The 27,600-nt window shown below is 38.8% G+C and overlaps 1 pseudogene; it reads left to right on the plus strand.

Annotated features, from left to right (window-relative positions):
- LOC117702550 (long-chain fatty acid transport protein 6-like) overlaps positions 1–27,582 on the plus strand; it is a 41,589-nt pseudogene extending 14,007 nt beyond the window's left edge.
- Positions 27,583–27,600: the final 18 nt, after the last annotated feature.

The following is a 27,600-nucleotide window of genomic DNA, read 5'->3' on the forward strand; positions in this document are numbered from 1 at the left end:
AATTGTATAATCATGGGAAATCCTGCGCTTGAAGGATGACAGCTGTCGTAATTGGGGTTAATGAGTAACATGATAGCATCTGGAATCACCTGAGACAGTCCTACCTGTGAGGGATTGTCAGAACATGGTCCAGAGATAGAGTCATGTGAGGAGAATTCTGTTTCTTTCTTTATATTCTCTAAGGACAATCATCTGTTCTCTTTCTTTTTTTCTTTCTGCTTGCTTTCTTTTTATTTTAATGGGTATGGATAGCTTTCTTGCATGTATAACTGTGTGTCACATGCCTGGTGCCCACAGAGGCTAGAAAAAGGGTGTCAGGTCTCCTAAAGCTATGTCACAGACAGTTATCATCTACCACGTGGGTGCTGGGTATCATACCTGGGTCCTCTGCAAGAGCAACTAATAATGCTCTTAATTGCTGAATCGTCTCCCCAGGTCCTGATTTTTCTTTTAAAGAAGACACAATAGAATAAAGAAGGCTCGAGCATCAGAGGAACAAAATTGATATTTTGGACCAAGAGGTTCTGCCATCCTTTTGATTCATTTGGCTTTCTATATGAGCTGAACATTAAGATGATTGTCTCTCATATATATATATATATATATATATATATATATATATATATATATATATATAGCCACAGCCCATAAAAGTTCAAGTCTGTGGAATCTGATTTACAGACTCCTTTTTGTATTGGCTTCAATACCATGCCAACACATTTCACAATGATTCTTGATGAAACTCATTTCTAACTTGAAAAGCATCCAAGAATTATGCCGTATAAAAGATTTTTGTCTGCTCAAGCAAAACAAATCATAAGGCTTGTGATGTAACCGTCCTATTCAGAAAAATAGTAGTGCAAAGTCCAAGAATTAGTTCCACTCCAGATAAGCATTATCTGCAGGCTCCCAGGAGGCAGGACCAGGATAGCTGCTCTAGGCTGTGTGAGAAGGAGCTGCTCTCGTCCAGTAAGCTTCTTTCTCCATCTGCAGAAGTCACCCGAAGCGCCTTTGAGCAATGAATCAACTACCCAGTGAACATACTTCAAAATGAGTGTGTGATGTTTCATCTTATTATATTTATTCCTATTGTTTTTAAAATTAAAGTTGTCTTTTTGCACAGTTAAAAGATTGAAAGAGGAACTGGAGAAGTGGCTCTGTCCCTAAGAGTGGTGCACAGGACCAGAGTTCATTACCCAGCACCTGGGTCAGGAGGCTCAAACCACTGTTACCCCAGCTCCAAGGGATATACTCACAGGCATACAACTATTTTTAAAAAGAGTTGAGAGAGGCTTGAAGAAGTGGCTCTGTGGGTAACATTGCTAGTAGTGGAAACAAAAGTGCCTGAGATCAAATTCCTAACACTCTCCTACAAAGCTCAGTAAGGCCTCACTTGCCAGGGTAACCACAGCATTTGGGACAAAGACGGGCAGATGCTGGGACTTCACTAGTCAGCTAGCCTAGCCAAATGTTGAGCTTCAGGTTCTGGGAGAAACCCTGTGTCAAAAAATGAAGTGGAAAATGATGGAGAAAGAGGCTCAACATCATCTTCTGGTCTCCACAGTACATGGGCTCACCCACCTAGAAGTGTGTGCATCTAGCATGCACGCATACACCCCACACGCCACTGAAAAAAACACACAAGTAATTTTTAAATGAAGGAGTACTCTGAAGATATGAACCATTCTACCTTTTAATCCTTGATCTATAAAGTGATTTTAATATATTCAAGAAAGGTTTTTTTTAATTTTTTTCTTCGTGTGTCTAAATAAAATATGCATGCTATTATTTTGTGATTTTCTTTCAGTTTTAACTGTCATCTACTTGGGTTTCTGTTTACATATCCATGTGCATTCATTTGCTGTGACTACGAAAAGAAAGGAAGAAAAGCAATTTGAGGAGGAAAAGATTCGTTTCAGACTACAGTTATCTGTCTATCATGAAGGGAAGTCAGGGCAGGGACTCAAGGCAGGAACTGAAGCAGAGACTATGGAGCATGGACCAATGCTGCTTGCTGGCTTGCTCTCCATGACATGCTCAGTTTGCTTTCTTATATGACTGAGGACCATCTTCCCTGGAGTGATACCATCCATGGTGGGCTGAACCCTCTACATCAGTCGTCAAGCAAGAAAATGCCCCACAGACTTGTCTACGGGCCAGTTTTGTTGGGCATTTTCTCAGGTGAAGTTTCCTATCCTCAGATGACTCCTGCTTGTGTCAAATTGACAGAAAAGTAACAATCTTAGTATAACACCAGTACATTTAGAGTAGTCTTAAAATACTAGTGTTTAAAATTGTTTAAAATATACTAATTTTTATAGCTGAGACACATAATTTAAACTTGTCTCAACAATTTGTTCCTCTTATAATAGCTATAATTTTATTTTTAACTTAGCATTATTAAAATGGCCACTAATTCTTCTTCTACTCTGCACTGTACTTGGAGTTTCTCAATAGCATGCCTTGACACTTTATCTTGATGAAATTTACTTATTTATTTAAGACATTCCCCATGGAGATATTTTTTTTTAGACATTGTCTTCACAAACATGAATATAATTCTGATTTCTGGCAGCAAAAACTAGTTTGTCCTGTTCTTACAAGCTGAAGGTGAACGGAGGCAATGTCTGCATTCTGTTGGCTCCCTCCCGGTCTCAGCACTATGATATGAGATGCAGTTTTGGTTTCAATCACAGCAGTAGTTCATTTGGTCTCATTGCTTTAAAGTTGTAGGATACAGAAATAAAGCATTTCAGAGATGCTCTTGTCCTACCTCTGCAACATTGTGAATATGTGTTCAGTAGGAACATTGGCAAAAGAGACCTTATTGATATAGGATATAGTTATGACTCTGAAATCTGAAGATTATCCTATAGATGCAACTCAGTGACAGAGGCTTAGAAAGTAGAGACTTCTGTCTGGCTGCAAGCAAGAAAGGCTCAGCATGGGGACATTCGATATTTTGCAAGTATGATTTGGGGAGCAATGTGTAATTTCTGAACCCTATATGTAGAGACCTATGTTACAAGACTAAAGAGAGGCTCCTGTGACCTGAGACAGCCCTTCGCTCCAATCCACAGCACAGAAAGGGGAGCCATGGTACTTCGACCTCAACAAAATAGACTGCTGAGAACCTGAACAGACTTGGGAGTGAGTTCCTCTAACAGCTCCAGATAAAGGGTCCAGCAGTCAACACCTTCATTTCAACCAATGTCAGCCATGGCCTCCATGAATTAAGAGATACTTCATATGGAAGGTTTTAATTGGCTACATCTGAGATATCTATGGCAGTGATAGAAAGCTAATGAGAGGTCATTATGTTAGCATAGGAGAATACTGTGAAGAAATGTGATTTACTGTTGTTGGGTTTGGGTTGCTTACATTTACAAGACTTGATTTGATTCACGATGCCCTGCAGATTGGCATATTTATGCCAATCTTTTAGCAAATTATGTATATAGTTCTGATTTTGTATGATAAGGAGTGGGGTTGATAGGCTTTGCTGAATATGTGTATCTAACATTAACACATATCACTAAATGTTTGGTCACAGTTCTGGTACTAATAATCTGTGACTTTCTACACAATCTGTAGTGAATCCTACTTATCCTGAATCCCTGCCAATGTTAAGTGGAAATTTTGGAGTGCTAAAAAAAATTAGGTCGATATTTTTCAATATTTCTTATCAATGATGCCATTTTGATTTTTGTGTCTCTGGTGACTAATGATGTTCTCACGTACTTATTAGGTGCTTGGTTGGAGTTATGGTTCCCATTTAACATTTTGACAAATACCTAAGCAAGAATAAGCATGGGGAAATTTCATAAAACTGCAAAAGGAGCACTGAGCTCAAATCAATATACACAGCTTATATACCCCAGCACACAGCACGTCATGAACTTCAATTTATGTCGTATGTCTACAGCAAGTCTCCATCCTTACAGGGTCCACGTGGACCATGCAGAGGGGAGCCCAGACAGATGCTGTCTATATCTGTGGCATGAGTCTGTGACAGTTCTTTAGAATGAGACCCTCAGAGTAGAGAGTTCTGGGTCACTTTGAAAGGCAACTAGTAGATCAGTTCTTTCTTACATCTCAAATTTTCTCCTAGAAGGTAGATGAGGCTTTCCTGGTATGGGATGTAAATTAATTTTCTCTGGGACCTAAAAGGTTCTATAGTTTTAGTCTGATTTCTATATAGATACATTTGAAAGAGTAGTCTGACATATTATTGTTATTCTATTAATAATCACATATTATTATAACTCCATGACATTCATACTTATAAGCATAAAGCATGTATACCTACATCATAATCTATTTGTATAAGACTCTTCGTAGAAATACTATGTCACTTAACTAATATGTGCCATGTTATGTGTAATGTCTTTGAATGAACAAGGCAGATAGATAGATAGATAGATAGATAGATAGATAGATATGTAAACATAAACACACATCTGTCTGTTCATGAATATATTTATTGGTATCATGAGAAAGAGAGGTTTTAAAATATTTTTCTTTACTTCTTAGTTAAAAAATGCTTCTAATTTCCATGATACTTTTTCTTCTCATGGGTGTTTAAAATTGTGTTATTATTTGTAAATTTTCTATATTTGTATAATTGGTGTCACACAGTGTTTTGAGTTAGGACTTGCTACAGGCTAGATATGTAATTGGTGCATTTTTATATATGTTTTATGGACACAGGAAGAGAGTGGATATTGATTGTTCAGTAATATTTCTCAATGTTGTATACACATAGATTCGATCAAACTGACTCATTTTCTCCATGCTTCTTTCTTCCAATGATTCTTTTTTTCTTTTTCTTTTTTCTTTTTTGGATATTTTCCTTATTTACATTTCAGATTTCCCCTCTCTAGGTCTCCCCTTCTGAAACCCCCTATTCCATTACTCTTGCCCTGCCTCTGTGAGGGTGCTCCTTCTGACTCATTCCCATCTTCCCACCCTGCCATTCACCTACACTGGGGCATCGAACACCCTCAGGCCCACAGCCTCTCCTCTCACTGATGGCCAACAAGTCCATTTTCTGACACATATGTAGCCAGAGCCGTGGGTCTCTTCATGTGTACTCTTTGGTTGGTGGTCCAGTCCCTGGAGCTCCTGAGAATCTGGCCGGTTTGACACTGTTGCTCTCTCCATGGGGCTGCAAACCCCCTCGGCTCCTTCAGTCCCTTCTCCAACTCCTCCATTGGAGACCCCACACTCAGTCCAATGGTTGATTGTGAGCATCCACCTCTGCATTTGTCGGACTCTGGTAGAGCTTCTCAAGAGATAGCTATATCAGGCTCTCATCAGTAAGCACTTCCCAACATCCACAATAGCTTCCCTGTATACGGGATGGATCCGTAGGTAGGGAAGTCTCTGGATGTCCTTTCTTTCAGTCTCTGCTCCACACTTTGTCTCCATATTTCCTCCTGTGAGTATTTTGTTCCCCCTTCTAAGAAGCACTGAAGCACCCAAACTTTGGTCTTCCCTCTTCCTGGGCTTCATATGGTCTGTGAATTGAATCTAGGGTATTCCAAACTTTTGGGCTAATATCTACTTATCAGTGAGTGCATACTGTGTGTGTAACTTGTGACTGAGTTACCTCACTCAGGATGATATTTTCAAGTTCCATCCATTTGTCTGCAAATTTCCTGAAGTCATTGTTTTTTAATAGCTGAGTAGTATTCCATTTTGTAAATGTACCACATTTTCTGTATCCATTCCTCTGTTGAGGGTCATCTGGGTTGTTTCCAGCTTCTGCCTATTATAAATATGGTTATTATAGTGGAGCATGTGGCCTTATTACATGTTGGAGCATCTGAGTATATGCCCAGGAGTGGTATAGCTGGGTCCTCAGGTAATACTATGTCCAATTTTCTGAGGAATCACCAGACTGATTTCCAGAGTAGTTGTACCAGATTGCAATCCTGCCAGTAATAGAGGAGTGTTCCTCTTTCTCCACATCCTTGCCAGCATGTGGTATCACCTGACATTTTGATCTTAACCATTCTGACTGGTGTGAGGTGGAATCTCAGGTAGTTTTGATTTGCATTTCCCTTATGACTAAGGATGTTGAACATTTCTTTAGGTGTTTCTCAGCCATTCGAGTTTCCTCAGTTGAGAATTCTGTTTAGCTCTGTTTCCCATTGTTAATAGACTTATTTGGTTCTCTGAAGTCTAACTTCTTGAGTTCTTTGTATATATTGGATATTAGCCCTCTATCAAATATAGGATTGGTGAAGATCTTTTCCCAACCTGTTAGTTGTGTTTTGTCCTATTGACAGTGTCCTTTGCCTTATAGAAGCTTTGCAATTTAATGAGGTCCCATTTGTCAATTCTTGATCTTAGAGCATAAGCCATTGGTGTTCTGTTCAGGAATGTTCCCCCTGTGCTTATATGTTCGAGACATTTCCCCACTTTCTCTTCTATGTGATTCAGTGTATCTGGTTTTATGTGGAGGTCCTTGATCCACTTGGACTTGAGCTTTGTACAGTGATAAGTATGGATCAATTTGCATTCTTCTACATGTTGACCCTCAGTAGAACCAGAACCATTTGTTGAAAATGCTGTCTTTTTTCCACTCTATGGTTTTAGCTCCTTTGTCAAAGATCAAATGACCATAGGTGTGTGGGTTCTTTTCTGGGTCTTCAATTCTATTCCACTGATCTACCTGCCTGTCTCTGTACAAATACCTTGTACTTTTTATCACTATTGCTCTGTAATACTGCTTGAGGTCAGGGATGATGATTCCTCCAGTTCTTTTATTGTTGAGAATAGTTTTTGCTACCCTGAGTTTTTTTTGTTATTCCAAATGAATTTGAGGATTGCTTTTTCTAACTCTATGAAGAATTGAGTTGAAATTTTGATGGGGATTGCATTGAATCTGTAGATTGCTCTTGGCAAGATGGCCACTTTTACTATATTAATCCTGCCAATCCATGAGCATGGGAGATTTTTTCATCTTCTGAGGTCTTCTTAGATTTTTTTTCAGAGACTTGAAGTTCTTACATACAGATCTTTCACTTGTTTGGTTAGATTCACACCAATGTATTTTATATTATTGGTGATTATTGTGAAGGGTAGTGTTTCCCTAATTTCTTTCTCAACCTCTTTATCCTTTGAATATAGGAAGGCTACTGATTTGTTTGAGTAATTAGATCTGGTCACTTTGCTGAAGTTGTTTATCAGCCTGTAGTTCTCTGGTAGAATTTTAGGGGTCACCTAAGTATACTATCATGTTGTCTGCAAATAGTGATATTTGACTTCTTCCTTTCCAATTTGTATTCCTTTGACCTCCTTTTGTTGTCTAATTGCTCTAGCTAGAACTTCAAGTACTATATTGAATAGATAGGGAAAGAGTGGGCAGCCTTGTCTAGTCCCTGATTTTAATGAGATTGCTTCAAGTTTCTCTCCATTTAGTTTGATGTTGGCTCCTGGTTTGCTCTATATTGCTTTTACTATGTTTAGGTATGGGCCTTGAATTCCTGATCTTTCCAAGACTTTTACCATGAAGGGGTGTTGAATTTTGTCAAATGCTTTTTCAGCATCTAATGAAATGATCATGTGATTTTTTTTCTTTGAGTTCGTTTATGTAGTGGATTACATTAATGAATTTCCATATATTGAACCATCCCTGTATCCCTGGGATGAAGCCTACTTGATCGTGGTGAATGATTGTTTTGATTGTGTTCTTGGATTTGGTTTGCAAGAATTTTATTGAGCATTTTTGCGTTAATATTCATAGGGGAAATTGGTCTAAAATTCTTTTTCTTTGTTGGGTCATTGTGTGGTTTAGGTATAAGTGTAATTGTTGGCTTCATAGAACGAATTGGGTAGTGTTCCTTCTGATTCTATTTTGTGGAATACTTTGAAGAGTATTGGTATTGGGTCTTCTTTGAAGGTCTGATAGAATTCTGCACTAAACCCATCTGGTCCTGGGCATTTTTTTGGTTGGGAGACCTTTAATGACTGCTTCTATTTCTTCAGGGGTTATGAGTCTCTTTAGGTAGTTTATCTGATCCTGATTTAACTTTGGTATTTGGTATCTGTCTAGAAAATTGTCCATTTCATCCAGATTTTCCAATTTTGTTGAGTATAGACTTTTGTAGTAGGATCTGATAATATATTTTTTTAAATTTCCCTTGGTTTCCGGTGTTATGTCTCCTTTTCATTTCTGATTTTATTAATTTGGATAGTGTCTCTGAGCCTCTGGTTATTCTGGCTAAGGGTTTATCTATCTTGTTGATTTTCTCAAAGAACCAGCTCCTAGTTTTGTTGTATTCTTTGTATAGTTCTTTTTGTTTCTACTTGATTGATTGCAGCCCTGAGTTTGATTATTTCCTGCCTTCTTCTCCTCTTGGGTGTGTTTGCTTCTTTTTTGTTCTAGAGCTTTCAGATGTGCTGTTAATCTTCTAGTGTACACTCTCCCAATTTTCTTTTTGGAGGCACTAAGAACTATAAGTTTCTTGCTTAGCAATGCTTTCATTGTGTCCCATAAGTTTTGGTATGATGTGCTTCATTTTTATTAAATTCTAAAAAAATCTTTTAATTTCTTTCTTTATTCTTCTTTGATAAAGTTATTATTGAGTAGGGCGTTGTTTAGCATCCATGTGTGTGTGGGGCTTTCTGTTGTTTTTGTTATTATTGAAGACCAGCCTTCATCTGTGGTGATCTAATAGGATGCATGGGATTATTTCAGTCTTCTTGTATCTCTTGAGGCCTGTTTTTGTAACTGATTTATAGTCAATTTTGGAGAACGGTACCATGAGGTGCTAAGAAGAAGGTATATTCTTTTGTTATAGGATGAAATGTTCTATAGATATCTGTGCCAAAACATTTCTGTAGTTAAAGCCAACCCCACAGGATATTCTTTGCTTGTGCCAGCCTCTTCTTAAGTGAGAGCTGCATGGCATTCTTTGCTGCCTGATTACTCCCGAGTTATGTTATCTGCTGATATTGCAGTTTGTCACCTGCTGGTTGTGATAAAATACTCTGACCAAGCAGGTTAAAGGGGAAGACTTTATTTTAGCCCAGTTAACGGTCAGCTTATCACAGTAGAGGAATCAGGCAGCAGGACTATGCCCATCCTCAAAAGTGAATCAATCCATCTCCTTTGCAGGCAGGCTAAGAAGCCTGTGTCACAGACAAATCTAGATTCTAACAAGCTGACAGCAGTAAGATTGTGTCTGGTGCTTAAAACCTGTTTCTTATACACAGTATATAATTTGGCTTCATATATTTATGCATTAAGAAACTTTTTCTGTGTAGAATTTATATTTTATGTTTAATATCTTTCCTGACATATTTGAGCTTAAATCTTTTATGATGCTGGTAGTGTTTTTGTTTGTTTGTTTGTTTGTTTGTTTCATCTGTGTTTGCCCATTACTCATTTTTTTTATCTTTACATGAAATTTTATTTTTTATCATATGTTCATTGACTGTCTCTTTAGACATACATTCTTTCTTTTTGCTTTCTTTAATGATTTCCTCTGGGCTATCGAAAGTTGGCTCAATTGGTAAGGTGCCATCTGTCAAGACTGAGGACCTGAGTTTAATATCTGAGAGAGCTGATGCCAGTAAGTTGTCCTCCGATCTACACATGCCAGCTGTGGCATCGCGCGTGCACACACAAGTGCCACACACAGTCACTTAGAAACTTTAAAGGCTTTTCCTTGAGTCCTGAGTTCTCTAATATTTAAATAGTACAGCCATCAACCCTTAATTTATAACATGCTGTCATAAGATAGTGTTTTCCCACTTGGCCAAAAATGCAGTGATTTTATAAACTTTAATTCAGTCATAGACCTTGAATGTTTACGTCCTAGCTATTGTATCTGTCTATGCACATTAACAAAAAAAAAAAACCTATAAGCATTATCAACATTGAAGAGCAAATGTTTATTCACATGTACATGTGTATACTCTGCTTTCTAACCCTCTTCTTCAGCTGTGTGTTTGCTTGTTGCTCAATCCATGATACTATATTTTTGATGTTGAGAACACCCTTTGTGTTCTGTCTACCACCACTGTACTAAATACACGTTAGTTTTACAAATCTCTGTAGGACAATTTTTGAAAATGTATGTGAATTGTTAGTATTCTCTATGTGTGTAGCGTCTTCAGAACCTCTGGCACTGAATTTACAGATGGTTGTGAGCTGGATGAGGTGATGGGAACTGAGCTCAGTAGCCCAACAAATGAACTCAGGTCCCCTTGCACGAGCACACGTGCTAACTGCCGACCGTCTCTCTGACTCTGCTCATGTTCAGTTTTTAACTTTATGAAGGAATGATTTGTTTTTAAGGTTTTCAACAATGCTTTCCATAGGTATAAATAGCCAGCCATAGCCTCCTTGCCTCTTAGAGAATAATTTTCCTCTCTCTCTCTCTTTCCCTAGTTTTCCACATCTCCTTTCCCTCTTTTTTTCTTGCCATTTACTTTACCAGAAATGTCAAGCACCATACTGGTATTTATTTTTTTTTTGATAATTTCACCTAAGTACATAGCCTGATAGTCTCCCAGCACTTTTAGAAATTGTTTAGGTCAAATTATTCTTTTTTTAGTTTCTTACTGTACTGCAAGAAAAATATATTTTTCTCTGGACAGTTTTTATATAACCCACACATGTTAAGACTTCCCTTCACACATTCCAACTTTTAAAAACTCTGTGCTTTAATAGTAGTTCAGAATGGTATTAAAATCTACTTACAAGATGCCTGGAATTTGGCACTAAAGTTCAGCCTAAGGTTTCACTTTAAACCATTTTTGTGGTGCTAGAGAACAGACTCTGATCAACTGATCATATTAAATTGTCAGTGTCAAGACCATTGATTTCTCTACTTTATCATTACTATTGCTTATTAGTATGCTTTTACATATTACCCCCAGGTAGTCTGAGCATATTATCAATTTGCCATGATTACATTGATCATACAGTCTTACTTAAATGTGCATTATTCATGTTAATTGACCTTATGTTTCTTGAACATAGAAAAAGTATATTTCTTCCTTAATTTGAATACAAATAAAAGTTGAAGGTCGTGCCATTCTAATTATGACTTATGTTGAGCTGTCTCATTTTCAGTCAATTGTCTCTAATGACTTAATTTTTATTGTTATTTCCTCTGCTGGGAATGGAGGTTACTTGCTGGCTGCCAAATTATCCAGGTAATAATGAAAATGAATATTTCATAATCCTGTAAAATTTTTGTTCATCCTGAAATAAACTTTCTCCCTTCTAGAATGTCTACCCCTATCAAAGAAGCATTTGCTATTTGTAATTTGAAAGAACGTTTTCCTCCAAGATACAGAGAAAAACAGATATACCCCTCCTACCCAGCATCAGCTGCTGGACAGAATTCTCCAACAGAACTCTGCGGCTTCCTTGTGCTTGCCTCTCTCCTCTGCTACTGCACACGCCCCATTTGCTTTTAGGAAAGTTCAGTTGCCATATAAATAACATCAAAAGAGAGATTGAGGAACTAGAATGCCTTACAAGTGAAATCCTTTCTCCTAAACAGAGAGAAGGGAAAGGACCCCGGGTGCGTTTGGCAGTTGGAAACGGTATGAGCAGTGATGTGTGGAGACAATTTTTAGACAGATTTGGAAATATTAAATGGTGTGAATTTTACGGAGCTACCGAAGGAAACATATGCTTCATGAACCATACTGGGAAGATTGGATCTGTTTGGGAGAGCCAACTTCTTCTACAATGTAAGTATAGCAACTTTCTCTATAGATAGGATGTTGAGGTCTACACTCTCGTCTGGAGTGTATACTTCTACATTGTGAAAAGTCTTATTATGTTTTTAAGCTGAGAACATTTGCAAGGCAATGGTGGCTGTGGGTGATCTGTGATGCTGTGGGTTCTGCAAACCCCAGCCCTATGCCGTGTGCTCCTTTCTGCAGGATGAGATGACTGTAGGATGGGATAACTGACTGCAGGTGGGGATGACTGCAGCATGGGGATGACTAACTGCAGTGTGGGGATGATGGCAGTGTGGGATGACTGCACAGCATGGAGACAACAGCAGCATGGGGATGGACTGCAGTGTAGAGATGACTGCAGTGTGGAGATGACTACAGCATGGGGATGACTGACTGAAGCCAGGGGATAACTGCAGGGTGGGGATGACTGACTGAAGCCTGGGATGACTGCAGGGTGGGGATGACTGACTGAAGCCTTGGGGATGACTGCAGGGTGGGGATGACTGCAGGGTGGGGATGACTGACTGAAGCATGGGGATGACTGCAGGGTGGGGATGACTGCAGAGTGAGGATGACTGACTTAAGCCAGGGGTTGACTGCAGTGTGGGGATGACTGCAGCATGGGGATGACTGAAGCATGAGGATGACTGACTGAAGCTTGGGGATGACTGACTGAAGCATGGGGATGACTGACTGAAGCGTGGGGATGACTTTGTTTTACTTTTGTTCAGTTTTCAAGTTTAATGTTTAATGGTAATCATAAATCCTGAATGAGTCTCTCTCCATTTCTCTTGAGTATTTCCCCTCCCACTGCTCTTTATCTTTTTTTAATCATTTATACCACATAAGTTATATCTCTCCTAGTAAATAGCTGTAATAGTATTTTAAGAATGATAGAACCAAAGCAAGCTCTGGAGAGCTGGACCAGTGGGTAGGATGCACTACAGCTGGTCCAGAGAACCCTAGCACTATGTCCCTGCAATCTGTTAACTCCAGTTCTGTGGGATCTAATGCCTCTGCTGGCTCCTTAGTTACCTGCACACCCAGGACATTCATTCACAAACCCATGTGCACATAAATAAAGATAATACACATAAATAAAGATAATTTTAAAAATTTCAGTGATGTGAGATATTTAAATAATGCAATAAACTGCTTAAACTAAGTGATATATGTGGAACCTATATCTATTAAATGTATAATACCCATTTGTTTCAAGCACTTGGAAAACATTTATGCCACACCACTTAGGAAATCAAAAACAATTATATTCACGTGGAGAGACCCTTTTGTGACTCAAGTCATTGCAGTCTTCCAAGAAAGAGCCTGCCTTGTGTTGTGCATTGCTGGCCTGAATCACTACAGCTTCCTCCTGGAAGACTGCTGTCATGTCAGTGATATATAACATCACAATTATCTCCAATTTTTTTGTAAAAATACTGATTTTCAATTCATTTTCATTTACTTGTTTATAGCTTGAAAAAAATTTAAAGTGGTACCTAACAACATACAAATCCTAGTCCCTCTCCCTTTTTTCATCATTTCAGCTACCTGCTGTCTGGTTATAGTACAAATAATTTTTTTTTTTTTTTAAATTCAATGGTCATTCCATAATTAAGCAAAGGGGATTATAAGTATGGCTCTTAAACTTGAAAGCTTGCTGTTTCGAGAGGAATCAACTTCCAGCTAGAGAGATAATGTTATGAGTGCGGGAGAAAGTGTGCAGCAGTGTGGGCTTCCTGTGACTCTGCATAGTTGACGACAGCTGCAATCCCTGCCACTTATTGCAGCATCTAAAGAGACAACATCCATTAACCGTGACTGATGTAATAAAATAGAAAATCAGGAAACAATATTCCAAACAAACTCAAATCAAAGTTGGGGGCAGCCGTTATCTTTTCTACTGTAATTTCACCTGGGGAAATAATTTGGAAAGATTAAACATAAAACCTAGTGAAGACAAAAGCCTTGAAACAAAGGGAAGTCCAGATATGTACAGAAGGCGGATGGCGAGATACAAGTCGCATAAAAATAGTAAGTCCTTCAAAACGGCCAAGACATGTTTTCAAAATGATGTTTTTCCATTAACTCAGAAAAAAAAATATCACAATGGGAAGGTCTTTAAAAGATAAGGGCTCAAATGAGAGGAGTTTCAAGGAAAACAGATCAGAAAGGAATTAGAAACTAAACATGTTCAGCTCAAAAGGGGGGCGGGGGATGAAGAAAAATGAGCCCATAATAAAAATGAATCGCACATTAAAAGTTTAAAATACAAAACAGACTGTCAACATCGTTAGGGAGAAAATGACCAGGATTAAGGAGTGGTGCCCAGTTCCAGCACGTACTTAACTGTTCTTTCAGAGAAGAACTGGTCACAGGGAAAAAAAATGATTCCTTTAACTATACTAGAATACAATGCTCATAAATATTTGAATTTTTTTCTTTTACATTTTTATTGGATATTTTATTTATTTACATTTCAAATGTTATTCCCTTTCCGGGTCTCCCGCTCCCAGAAACCCCCTATCCTATCCCCCGCCCTCCTGCTTTAACCAAAGAACATATGATGTTCCAGAGAATGAAACTATGGTGCAGAAGAATAAACAGGAAATAATATACACGTGAAACGACTGAACGAAGTGTAAAGAACCAGGTCATGCTAAGGCAGAGCTGAGGGTGTGGGGAGAGGTGGATGTACAAAGCATAGCTTGGTTGATGACGGGGCATAGTGCAGGCATCTCTCAAATGCAAACAGAATGCCGATGGCCCAGACAAAAAGAAACAGAAATATCTTCATCCTTGATCTAGGGATTTAGTGATAGTTAAACTGCTCTCCCAGTAGAAGAACAACAAAGGACTGCTCTGAAACTTTTACAAATAAACAGAGAATAAGATGCATATGTATTGTAAGAACTGCACTTCTCTGAAATACGCATTGAAAGAACACATATGCTCCATCTGAAGGTTAAATAAAACTTAGAAGAAGACACCTTCAATTTAAAAAGTTAGGTGGTCAGCATTAAATCTATTTATATACAGGAAATTAAACAGACCCACTTTATGTTTCTAAGTGGATTGGAAACAAATCTGAAAATAAAAGTATGTGTATTTCTAACATATATAGGAGATAGCAGAGAAGAGGTATAGGTGGCATTTCTTCCATAGTGGTAAATCCAAGGATATAATGTAAAGATAAAATGTGGGATTGTCAAAAAGCCTATTTCTTAGTAGTTTTTACAAGCTGTTTAATCATCTTAAGTGCAAGCTTCTCCCTGCCAAGAGCAAAGTTCACGAAATGCAAACTTGGAGCACATTCATAAGGCCATCTACATTTCTGACGTCATATGCACTTCAGGAGTCTCCAAGACCACCCTTAGGGTTGGCACTTGACAAGGACTCAGCTCACTGGTGGCTGTTACACTCAAGGTTACAGCTAAAGGACAGGCTAAATGCAGCCAAGAGAACAGCTCCCAGACAGAATCCAGGAGGGTATCAAGGGCAAGGCCATGTGTCTTCTCTCTAATCAGAACAGCTCCGCTGCCCACAAGACTGACCTCCATTTCCTCCTGTTCCGGGATGCAGATGATGTAGCTCAGCTACTCCACTGTGGGCGTGGCTTAGAGATCCCATTTTAAAATCTCCTTGTTTGTAGTTGGCCTAAGCATCCCAGGCAAATGAGTGCATTCCTAAATAGAACAGCACAGCAAGGTCTTAGAGACAGCCAGTAAGACATTGAGGATGAAGGCCAGGCATCGTTTTCAATGCGAAATTCTCAGACACAGAGACAGATAGCCCAGCTTCAGTGTCAGCTCTGTTGCTATTGGACTCCACTACCTGAGTGAGTTGCTTTTTTTTTTGGGGGGGGGGGGGTTAAATTTTCCTCATGTGTTAACAAGAAAATTACTTTTGGGTTCCTTAGCAATATAAACATTTTTGTATCCGAATATAGAAAGGCATGTAGGTGCAGCTGGAGCAATGGCTCAGTGGTTAAGGGCACTGGCTGCTCTCCCAGAGGACCTGGGTTCAATTCCCAGCATCCTCATGGTGACTCACAAGTATCTTTAGTCCAGCTTCAAGGGATCTGATGCCACTTCTGGCCTTTGTGAGCACTGCATGCACATGGCACACAAACACATATGCAGGTGAAATACCCCCAAACAAACAAACAAACAAACAAACAAAAAAGAAAGGCATATAAGTAGAGAGGGGACTCCTGGAGCTATTGTACAGCCATGTAACTGTGGACAGAACAGTTCAGAGGAAAACACTTACCAGTATTGTTTTGACCAAGACTTCATACAACTATGCTCTGGATACGTGCACCAAGACACATGCATATGATTTCATTTGGATTTTAAAGTGTGCTGATTGTTTTTATTGTGATACTATAGCATAGCCATCACTGCAATTGCATGGTAGCCTCGTAAGATAGAAAGGAAGACATGCCTCTAGTCAATCACTTATGCCTTCATCCAGACTGCTTTTTTTTACAGATATTATAATGTATCTAGCATTACGTGGAGTGAAAAAATTACCTCTGCCGTCAAGTCCTATTTATCTGATAACAGACTCACTTGACAGTAATTCATTATGAAATTACTCTCACCTGGCGTACACTGTTGGCAAATTAATTGAAAATAAATACCACCAAAATGGATATCTGAAGTTGCTGGGAAAGTGTTTCAAAGTATAAAATAAGAGAGAAAAGGGAAAGAGAAAGGGCTCTCTTTCTTGCCTATTGGAACAAGATAATAAAGGCTGGACTGAATGTCTGAAATCTTTCCACCTGCCATTAGGCAAGTATAACAATATCATGTTATCAAAGCAGCAAATACCAGCACGGTGTAAACATGCATTTTAATAAAGAACGTTTATGTAATGAGAAAGAGTATGTTCTTTGCAGCCGCTTTGATGATCCCTTACTTTCAAATGGGATGACATTAGTCACTCCCTCCTATAGCATTCTAGTGCTTAAAGAGAACTCTGAAGATCTTAGCACACTGGCTTAGACTAAGGGCTCAGTTGACATTAGATGCTGTCATTTAAACTGAATTAAAATGATGAAGTGTGAAATGGTGAGAGAACTCATTGGATTAAAGTGGCCTCTTGGATGTCCACATGGCTGAGGGAGAGAAATCAACTCCCAAAAGTTGTTCTCTTACCTAAACACACACACACATGCATGCACACACACCCACACGGGCACACACACACATGCATATATGCACACACACCTACTCACACACATGCACACATGATGGCATACATATACTCATACAGATACACAAACACACATCCACACTCACAGTAACTAAATAACTAAATAGAAAACTAAATATTAAAAAAAAACTAAAAAAACTTCAGATGTTGAATTGTGGTTCTGAGTACATGCTGTTTTTTATTAAGGCTAAAAACATCAGATATAGTTCTACTTATACTTTGATATTAATATATTTACATTAGTGGTTCTATTTTTTAAATTTACTTGTTCTCCTTGGTCACTTTTTTAAAATTCTTATTGTGTAGTTGTTTTTTATCTTTGCCCCCCTCTTCTCCTTCCTCATTTGCCAGCCCATGTTATTTTATCTCACTCCAATTCATCACTTACATATTAAATCTATTTCTAATTCCATTTAATAAGGCTACAGATCTAATGGAAAAAAAAAAAAAAAAAACCCTCACTTTTTCTTACAGATAAAATGAGGGAGTTGGACTAAGCAATTTTTTAGTTCTGCCCAGATCAGACTTGATGGAATGACGTAGAGGTGTGCGTAGCATCGGCATGATGCTGTGATGTGGCTGCCCCGGGGCAAGGCACCTGGGACACAGGGATGAACGTCTATCAGAACCCTATGAGGATGAGGACATCCAGTTAGCCTGGCTTCTGAACTGAGGGGGAGATTCTGTCCAAGTCAAGTCATCTTTTGCCACAGTGATAGACAGACCATTGCGTGTTAGCTTAAAGGAGTTAACCTGACAGGTCTAGAGTAGAGCCGAATGGTTCAAGTTACTCTAGTTTTTAGGTAGTTGGTCATATTTCTGGAGGCCCAGAGGAAATCAACAGTAACAAAAATCCTGATATTCATACCTCATGTCTTAGTTCTGTTTAAAACTTCCCTCTAGAGAGAATGTTTTCAAGACTGTGAAATGGGGTCCTCCTGCCCATGGTTAGAATAATGAATGAACCAGAGCCGGGTACCATCTGTAACTCGCATCTCACTCTTTTGAGGGTAAAGCCTAGCAGTGTTAAGGTGAAACAAAGCTAGAGGAAATGAAATGAGTGCCAGTTAGAGAGGTCTGCTTACGAGTGCTTCCCACGTCAATTTTCAAGCCTTTGTTTAATTTTTTTGTCAGTAAAAAGATTCCTCGTTTAATTGAACATAGATTCTCGTTAGCAGATCCCGTTCTTGCACAAATAGCCGAATGCTCAATTTTATTCTTCACTTTGGGTTTGCAGCTTTTTTTTCTCCTTTGAGTTGATAAAGTATGACTTTCAGAAAGATGAACACTGAGGAACGGACAAGGCTGGTGCTACCGTGTGAGAAAAGGTAAGACGAGTTACGAAGTCATTGTCTTAAGCAAAGAACCTGAATCCACAGGTGCTGAGTTCAGGAAAGAATGACTGTTCGGAATGTGACTTATCTTGTAGTGTAATGCAACTGTGGATGTGAGCCCTAATTAGGTTGTAAAATAGTTAAGTGGCATCTCTTTGGCTTTTATTTCTCCTTATCTACATCACACATCACCAATAATACTAAATTAATGTTTTGTCCTAGTTACAATGAACAGTCAGGCCACCTCTGCTTTACGTTTTGGTTTTGACACTTAGGAGCAGGCAGCTGTGGCCAGACTGGCTGATCTAAAACTCGTTTCCTTCCTCTGTAAATCAGTGGTGACATGATTTATTTCATGAGGCTTGTGTTGACAAACTAAGGGATATGTACAAACCTTTGGCTTCTTCCTTCCTCTCTTCTCCCTTCTATTCCTCTGAAGGCAGGACTGTCTGAAAGTTTTCAGTTTAGAAATTTTGATGAAACAAAGGCCTCAGTTACCTGCAGATCATCATTGAAAACAGAACCTATAAAGCTATGCACTTAGAAATGAACAGATACTATCTATGTAAATGTAACCCAAATTCCAGAATGAGGGCAATACCTAATACTGCCTCAACCTACACTTGACAATGACTTCCTGGATCTTTGCTTCAATGTGATTAATACAAGTTGTAAACCTGCTTTTCTTTTTATTCTGTTCTATTTGTCTGACTGCTACTGGAAAGATTATAAAGAAAGTATTAATAATCTCCCAAGCTTCAGAATATCCAGTGTTGCTGGATGTCTAAGAAGATGACACAGAGGTATTGCTCTTGTAGAAGACCAGAGTTCACTTCCCAGTACTTGTGTCACAGGTGCTCACAACTGCTTGTAACTCCAGCTCCAGGAGATTTGAGCCTTTGGTTTGTGAGGGCACCTGTTGCTCAACTGCACTGGCATGTACAGACACACACTACACACACACACACACATGCGCTCACAAAAATAATAAGATTAACATTTTCAAATGTTTCTTAATTCAACTCCACAGACATTCTCCAAGAGAAAAAAAAAAAAAAAAAGGATAAGGGCTGGAGAGATGGCTCAGAGGTTAAGAACACTGGCTGCTCTTCCAGAAGAGCTGGGTTTAGTTCCAACACCCGCATGGAAGCTCATAACTGCCTGTAACTACAGCTCGAGGAGATTCAGCATACATGCAGGAGTATCCTGCTACACAAAACACCAGTGCACATAAAATAAAAATAAACAATAAGTCATTTAATAAAAATAGGAAAAGTAACCTTTGGAGAATTTGGAGAACTGGAGGTCTTTCTTAGCCTGTTGTTTTAGAAGCATCATGAGATCTGAACCAGAACTTAAATCTTGGGATGGTGCTTATGTAACTTCAGCAATTCTAAAAATGCTGACTGAGCCCACTCCAGAGTTCCTCGTGATGAGCTCTTGCACTTTGTTTTCTGTTATAGCTTTGTCCCTTCATTATGTCAATTATGCCTCATCAGGAAAGACATGAACACCGTGACTTGTAAAATATTTACAATAATTTGTCAGAGGAAAAGCTAGTACCTAAACCCTGAGAAGTAAAAACAAGCAGTATAGTTTGTGAGGAAGAAAGGGGTCTTTAAAATTTCTGCACTATTAAATGCAGCCTGACAAACTTCACAGAGTGTGTGAGCCTTTGAGGGCATGTGGACCTTGTTCTGAAACGTGTACTCCAGCTCCTCTGTGTGACGGCAGTGTGACATTGGGTAGATTACTTGGTCTGCCTCCCTTTCTGCATTGGTAAGATGGAGCTATCATGGAGACCTTTCTTAGAGGCTTTTGCTGACAATGAGAGGATGCCGATGCAGGGCTCTAAGGACAGGGATGCTACGGTGATGTGTGCAGTGTAACTGATGATGCCAGCAGTGGCGGGGCTAGTGAGGATGAAATGATGAGAAAGAAGCAGTGGAGTTCTGCTGGAGCAGAGCATGTGTCCTATCCAGAGGGAGGTAAGGGGATACAAATACAGTGTACAGTGGCTGAGAGGCAGGAATAGTCAAGAGCCCTGTGACTACTTCATCCATCACTGCAGCGAATCCAGAAGAACGTAGACACGGACCTTTAAGGCTGCTACTGTGATCTCTGCTTTCCTTTACCTTAAATGTAACCTTGCCTTGCTGATCACCAAGCACAACCTCGACTAGAGAGACCTGACTAGAATAATGATTTCAGATAACATCTAAGCGTGCGAGTGTTGTCATGAGGCGGGAGCTCTTTCTAATGCCCTCCCTGTCAAGAAATTACAGAATAAACCATTAACTGGTTCAGCCTACTTCATGGGTTCTTTGCTCCAAAGGCTTCATTTTGAGTTCTGTACCTATTTCTTTTTCTGATTTCAACTGTTGATTTCACCCTTCTGGACTTTAGTTCTTTTAATAAAATTAGAATTGTAATGCCAGTTTCAAACAATTGCTCCTCAAGAATAAGTACAGTTATTATGGTAGAGTAAGGTATGGTCACTAATGTGTATGTAGTGTTATTTTACCAGCTTATTAAAATTGCTGAGTTATTTGCTCTCAGATATTACCTGAGTTAAAATCTGTGCAATTCCAAGAGACATTACCCTTCGTCTGTCAACCCAGAGTACAAGAGAAATTAAATTCACATTTCATTTCCATGCGATTCCTTCGCTGTTCGTTTTTGCAAGGTTGTTTGTGAAAGGATATGCTGGATGCAGGCACCACGAGAAGACACCATTGAGTAGTAGAATGGAAACAAATATAAAGGAAAATGGGAAGCTACAAGGCATGGGTTCTTGGCTATATCTTGGGTATGTGTGTGGTGTCTGCACTGATCACTGCTGGAACACATGGCTTCTAAAGCAGCCCTTTCTCTTGCAGGAGAACCTGGTCTCCTCATTTAAGAGCAAATAAGAAGAATCCCTTCTTTGGCTATGCTGGCTCCTACAGGCACACGAAAGCAAGCTGCTTTTTGATGTGTTTAAGAAGGGAGATGTTTACTTCACCACGGGAGACCTAATGTTCCAAGACCATGAGAACTTTCTGTATTTTTGGGACCGTATTGAGGACACTTTCATGGTATGAATGGCATCACTGGATGCCCAGCTGGCTCTGTGCCTGTGAATCCCTCTTCTGTGGAAAGTGGAAGCTCCTGCTCCTGATAACTCAGGACATCAGGGTCCTTCAGCTCCACAATGATTCCCCGCACCAAAGATGGGCTCACCATCTGTTTCTAAATGTACTATAGGTTTAGTTCTGGTGTTCAAACTCCATAGTTGTTCTTTAAAAAAATGAACTATACCCAATCAGTAAACTTTAACATTTAGGCTATTAGATAGTAGAAGCAGCACCTGAAGCCTAGAATTAGGGATATACAGAAGAGCCATAGGTCTAAAGTCATTTCTTTTTGTTTTATTTTATCTTATTTTGCAGATATTATTCTTTCTTTTTTTCTAATTAATTCATTTATTCACTTACATAATAATCACAACCCCCCCTCCTCTCAGTCCCCCCTTCACATGACCCCTCCACGTAAGCTCCCCTCCCCTTCTCCTTGGCTCTCCCTACACCTGATACCCACTTACCCTTCCATCACCTCTGCCATACAGTTCCCTACCCTCCGTCCACTTCTGAAGACAGTTTCATTTCTCCTTCTGAGTGAGATTTAAGCATCCTCCTCCCCCCCTTGTGCCCTCCTTGCTATTTAGCCTCTTTGGGTCTGTACGTGGGTGTCCTGTACTTTATGGCTCACATCCACTTAGAAGAGAGTGAGTACATGCATGCATGTCTTTTTGGGTATGGCTTACCTCACTCAGGATGCTATTTTCTAGTCCCATAAATCTGACTAAAAATTCACAATGTTCTTGATTTTAATAGCTCGATTAGTATTCCATTGTGTAAATGAATCACATTTTTTCTTTCTTCCTTATCTCATATTTCCCTGTTGGAGGTGGGGATGAGAGTGAAAATGCCACATTATACATGTGACTTTTCGGAGGTGGTTCTCTCCTTCTAACTATGTCTGTTTCAGGGATTAAAACTCTGATTCAGTGGCAAGTGCCTCACTACTCACCAACATGTCTCACCGGTCTTGAGATGATTCTTGATGTAATGACAAAATATTGAGACTGAGATCGCCCACTCCCGTTTCTTTTAACATTTTATTTTCTAATTTCTCAAGTTGTCTTAGCCTACATAAAATTTTATTTTACTTTGTTATTCAATGGCTATAAAATAGTCAGGAGCATAGAGTAAGTATTTAGCAAGGGCTTGAAGTGAATAGACAAATAGGGAATAAATAAGAAGTATATTAAATTTTCGTCATATAGAATTGTCTTCATTAAAATAGCAGAAGTGGATGTGTTAATGCCCAGAAAGTAAAGTTGTTTAAAATGCTGATGTAATTATAGTATTTTTTAAAATTCCTACCTCCAAGGATAAAGTTTTAAACTTAATTTTTATTATTGCACACAGTAGTGATTTTGTGCTGATAAATTTCTCTTCTCATCAATTCGTTTCACAGCTCTCTTAAAGTATTTTACAGTGAACAATTTATACCCATAAAACTCTTAAGTTATTTTAACCAAACCACAGCTGCTGACTTTATTGAACTCTGAACGAAACGCTTTTGTAGACGTGGCTTTTGCTTGGAAACTAGTTATTTTTGGCCACTAGGTGCTTCACAGAGCCAAATGCAAGTCACTGAAACTGAAGCAGGAGCTGCTCTTCAAATGCCTGTGCTCTTAAGGATCTGTCTGTCATTTAGGTGGAAAGGAGAAAATGTCGCAACCACAGAGGTCGCTGATATGCTTGGGAGGTTGGACTTCATACAGGAAGCAAATGTGTATGGTGTGCCTGTGCCAGGTATGTGGCTGTGGTCGACTTGGAGAATTGTCAGGAGAACGCCCATGCGTGGCTTCTTTAGGTTTTTATCACTTTCTAAATCAACATTTAAAATTTTGCATATTAAAATTAATGTTTAAAAATATTTTCATCTTGCCTTGACAAGCAATGCCCTTGCATACGCTAACAAACTTTATGGACACATTAGAAAGAAAAAAAAAGGTATGGATGGATTTTAATGTTTTTATGTGCTTTGAAAATAGTTGAAGCTGATCTTTCCAATGGTCTCCCTTTTCTGTTACGACACGCGTTGGCTTATTCCACTCAAAAGGAACATGTTCTAATTTAAATGTTTAAAAATACCACATGTACCTGAACTGTGTTCTTTTATGCAAATGATAGTGTTTCCTTGCTAATGCTGTGGGGTAGAGAGGGGAGGCCAGGGGTTGAAATGTCTACTTAGCAGCAGAGGAAGGAGATAACAGACTGGGAAACTGTCCCTGAGGACTGGAGAAATGGGCCAGCCCTCTGAGGTCTGCAAACCACATGGTGGGCAGTAAGCAATGGGAACTTAACTTTCATTCATTTTAATTAATAAAAAGAAAATAGCCATTTCTACTTCTCTTAACTTCAAATACTCCCCGTGATTTTTTTTTCATTAGCAATTAAAACGCACATTTTTGCTAGGCTATAGTTAGCTTTCCCTAAGATTTCTGTCTTAGCATTTGTGTTGGTATGATGAAAATTTTATATATAACTTATTGTCTTCCATCCAGCCTGTCTCGTTTCTGTCGGACGGACAATCAAAGGCAAACTGTGATCATCCCTACAGTTCAGTTACTTCTAGTGATTAAATCATACGTGAGGGAAAGACACAGACTCAATTTATGCTACTGCCCCACTGTCACCTCTGGAATAGAATGTAGAATGGGCATCTCTGTGGCAGTCTGTCTGACAGGACTGATTTTGAAAACTCACCTAGTAATACATGGATTTTATTTTGACCTTTCCCAGGTTATGAAGGAAAAGCGGGAATGACTTCTGTTATTCTAAAACCAAACAAGTCTTTAGACTTACAAAAAATGTACGACCAAGTGGTGACATCTCTACCAGCTTATGCCTGCCCACGGTTTTTAAGAATTCAGGTAATTTTACAACCTCAAAATTTCTTGTCAAAGATAGGAGCCAGAACCAAGAGGTGGGTCACTAGCAAAGTACCCTTCTCTCCTTTAGAGAATGTGCCCATTTATTTATATTGGATAACTTTAAAAATAAAAATCAGAGAAACGTGGAGTTGATGCTTTGGGGCACAGTGTTTGAAGCTGCATCTGAAGGAAGCATGATGAAGGGCTAGGGTTTTTGTCCTGATTGTGGAGTTGTCTCTTTCTCTTCACATGGGACCTTAGAGCAAAGTGATGCTCTCAGTGGGGGTGGCAGGTCAAAACTGTTTCTTGCACATATATTATGATGATGGTTGGAGCTATTTGCCTAAAAGAGGGTATCACTGGGTCAACATCCAAGTGTTTGCATGCAGATAGCCCACGTATTTTACCTACCTTAACACAGGCACATCTGACACAATCATGATAGCACAATCTAAGATAACTATCAATTTTCCCATATTACTTATGTACTTACATGTTATTTCCATTTCCTTTCTATACATCATCTTCTGTATAGCTTCCATATAACTTCTTTCTTTAATTGTTAGTATATTAATATAGCATGATCTATATTCCTAAATATACAAATAAAAATATATGTATTAAATATAATATGCATTCCTAAATATATAATTACAACCTGCTCATCTGATATAATGTTATCCATGTACATAATATTTCAGGGCTGACCATTTGGTGTTGGTTAACCAATTAGGGGACTCCTTCTTGGGAAAGCCTGTTTTGTCCGTTCTCAGCATTCCTTAGTTTCCTATAGTTCTTAGTCTAGGGTTGGGACCCTATAAGATTTCCTTTGTTGATATAATTCCCATTCAGATCTTGCTTAGGCAGCCATGTTGTTGAGACTTCATAAGTATAGCTTCCCTGACATTTCTAGGTGATATAATCTCATAACAGACATCCTGTTCTTTGGTTCGTACAATCTTTTATTGATCGATGTTGGTCGTAGGTGCTACAGTAGAGAAAGAAGCTCACTAAGATGCTAAAACCTTCATTTCTGGGGGTTCTGCCTCTTAGAAAAGACTGACACCCAGCTATCTCACTCCTGTTACTTTATTCAATCATTGTACAAGGCTAATTGGGCCTGGGAAAGGTTCCAGCTACCAAAGTTATCTTGCCCTTGCTGCCCATGAGAGCAGACAACCCATACAAATCTTGCTACCTTTTGACCATGGCTATCCACAGTCAAACGTAAGAACCCCAGGTTTGCCAGTGTCTTAGGACCAAGGTTTGTACAGCTGCACCTCTCACATAGCACCAAGTAAAGATTCTCTAGAGAGACAACATTCCTTCAAGGTTCAAACAGTCACAGAACAATTTTTCAGCCTCTACTGAATGATCCAAACATAGCAAAAGCTTTACTCAAACATTTCACTCCAAGCCAGATACAAAGGCTTTACTATACATTTCACTTCCTGACACTAAGGCTTTACTGATGCATATCGCACTACAGCCTTTCTTCTTCCTCCTTTGGAAATGTTCTCTGAGCCTTAGGTGCAGGAGTGTTGTAGATGGGGCAGGTGACGCAGGTGACATGATCACTGCTTTGGCATTGTGATCAATTATAGCTGTGATGGTCTTTATCTCTTGCAAGAGATGTTTTTTTGTTGAGGGGTAAGAGCTACACTTATCTGTGGGTATAACTAAATGTTTAGAATGCAGGTGGGAATTAAAAGGTGGCAATTGATATAAACCTTATAAGATTCAGGACCTCATTAGCTCTGAGTCGTTGGATACACTTCTAGTACAAGGCATAGTCGTCCTCTTTTTGAGAAGTTCTTAAATCCAATTACTGAGCCTTTGGTTGCCACTGAAATGTTGAGTGTCCTTACTGCACTCTTGGGGTTATTGTGCCATGCTGCCCCTTGTAGTTCATGGGCCCTTTATTGGTTGCTGGTCAGGAAAACCAAGAGTCCTAAAACCCTGTAGACTCTTGCTGTTGCCCTTAGTTGCCTCTCACAGGTTGTAGATAGGTCCTTATTCCTTAAGAGACCATATACTGTAGACACAGGAGCCAGAGTATCTGAGCAGAAAGCCTCCTTCTTGAGGATTGATTTTATGGTACCAGAAGGTGTCATGCAAGTTGCCAATGGGGGGAAGGAGCCAATAGCTATACCCTCTGCCTTGTCCTTTGTAGCCAAGTCTACTCTTTCCATCTTTCCTTGATTATCTCATGAGAAATGTATCTTCATGGAATAGAATACAGATCTAAAAGGTAATGTTTTAACACTTTAATCTCAATGTAACTTAAAATTCACTCTCAGAAGCAGAATATTTTGACATTGAACTAGTCTAGAAGACTGGGTCAGCATTATACATATTTAGGAAATACTTTAATATCATTAATTTTCTAAACAAAGCATTGTCCATTACAGTTAATGATTATTATTCATTTGGTACAATTAACCTAACATTCTCAGATCTCAAAATATTTATGTAGCAGGACTTACACTACACACCTTTAATCCTAGCATTCAAGGAGCAGAGACAGATGCAGGTGGATCTCTTTGACTTTGAGGCCAGCCTAGTCTACACAGTGAGTTCGAAGCTAGGAAGGTCTACACAGTAATACTGTACCTCAAAAAATCTTATAACAAATGAATTATAGTAATAAATAATCTGAGAAAATGCAGAACTAAAACTTCTGACCACTTGAGTAAACCAACTGCTCTGTGACATTTCTAACAAGGTAGTTTTGCCCATAACACAAATTTTAAATGTAATAATACTCAATACGGCTGAAATACATCCAACCCTGTCCTTTTGTTCTGTTCTAGAGACACAAATTAGCAGAGCCTCCTGAGAAAACGTGTATCATAAATTTTGCCTTTTGTAACTTTAACTCCTATTACAGTATCATATAGTCATAATATTGTTTGGTACTACCATGAGAGAGCATATGTATTTCAAACATGCTTAATTTGTTGGTCACATTAATCATTATTTATGCAGTAAGATAACATTTCAATAAAGTTTACAGATAAATAAAAATTTTCTATTTCTAATGTCAAATTAAAATAAATATAAACATTTTAATTAGATATAGAATACGATAAAGAGATATGGCCTATTTTTCCAACATTTTGCTCAGACATGAATACTAATAACTTACAATGACTACTAATAACTTGCTCTGGTAATATCTGTAATTATTCCTAGGACAAAATGGAAACAACAGGGACATTCAAGCTAAAGAAGCTACAACTGATGGAGAAGGATTTAATCCGCTGAAGATTTGACCCACTTTACTTTATGGATAATTTGAAAAAATCTTATGTTCCATTGACCAAACAGATTATAATCAGATAA

Source organism: Arvicanthis niloticus, unplaced genomic scaffold (genome assembly GCF_011762505.2).
Source record: "Arvicanthis niloticus isolate mArvNil1 unplaced genomic scaffold, mArvNil1.pat.X pat_scaffold_970_arrow_ctg1, whole genome shotgun sequence".
Lineage (NCBI taxonomy): Eukaryota > Metazoa > Chordata > Mammalia > Rodentia > Muridae > Arvicanthis > Arvicanthis niloticus.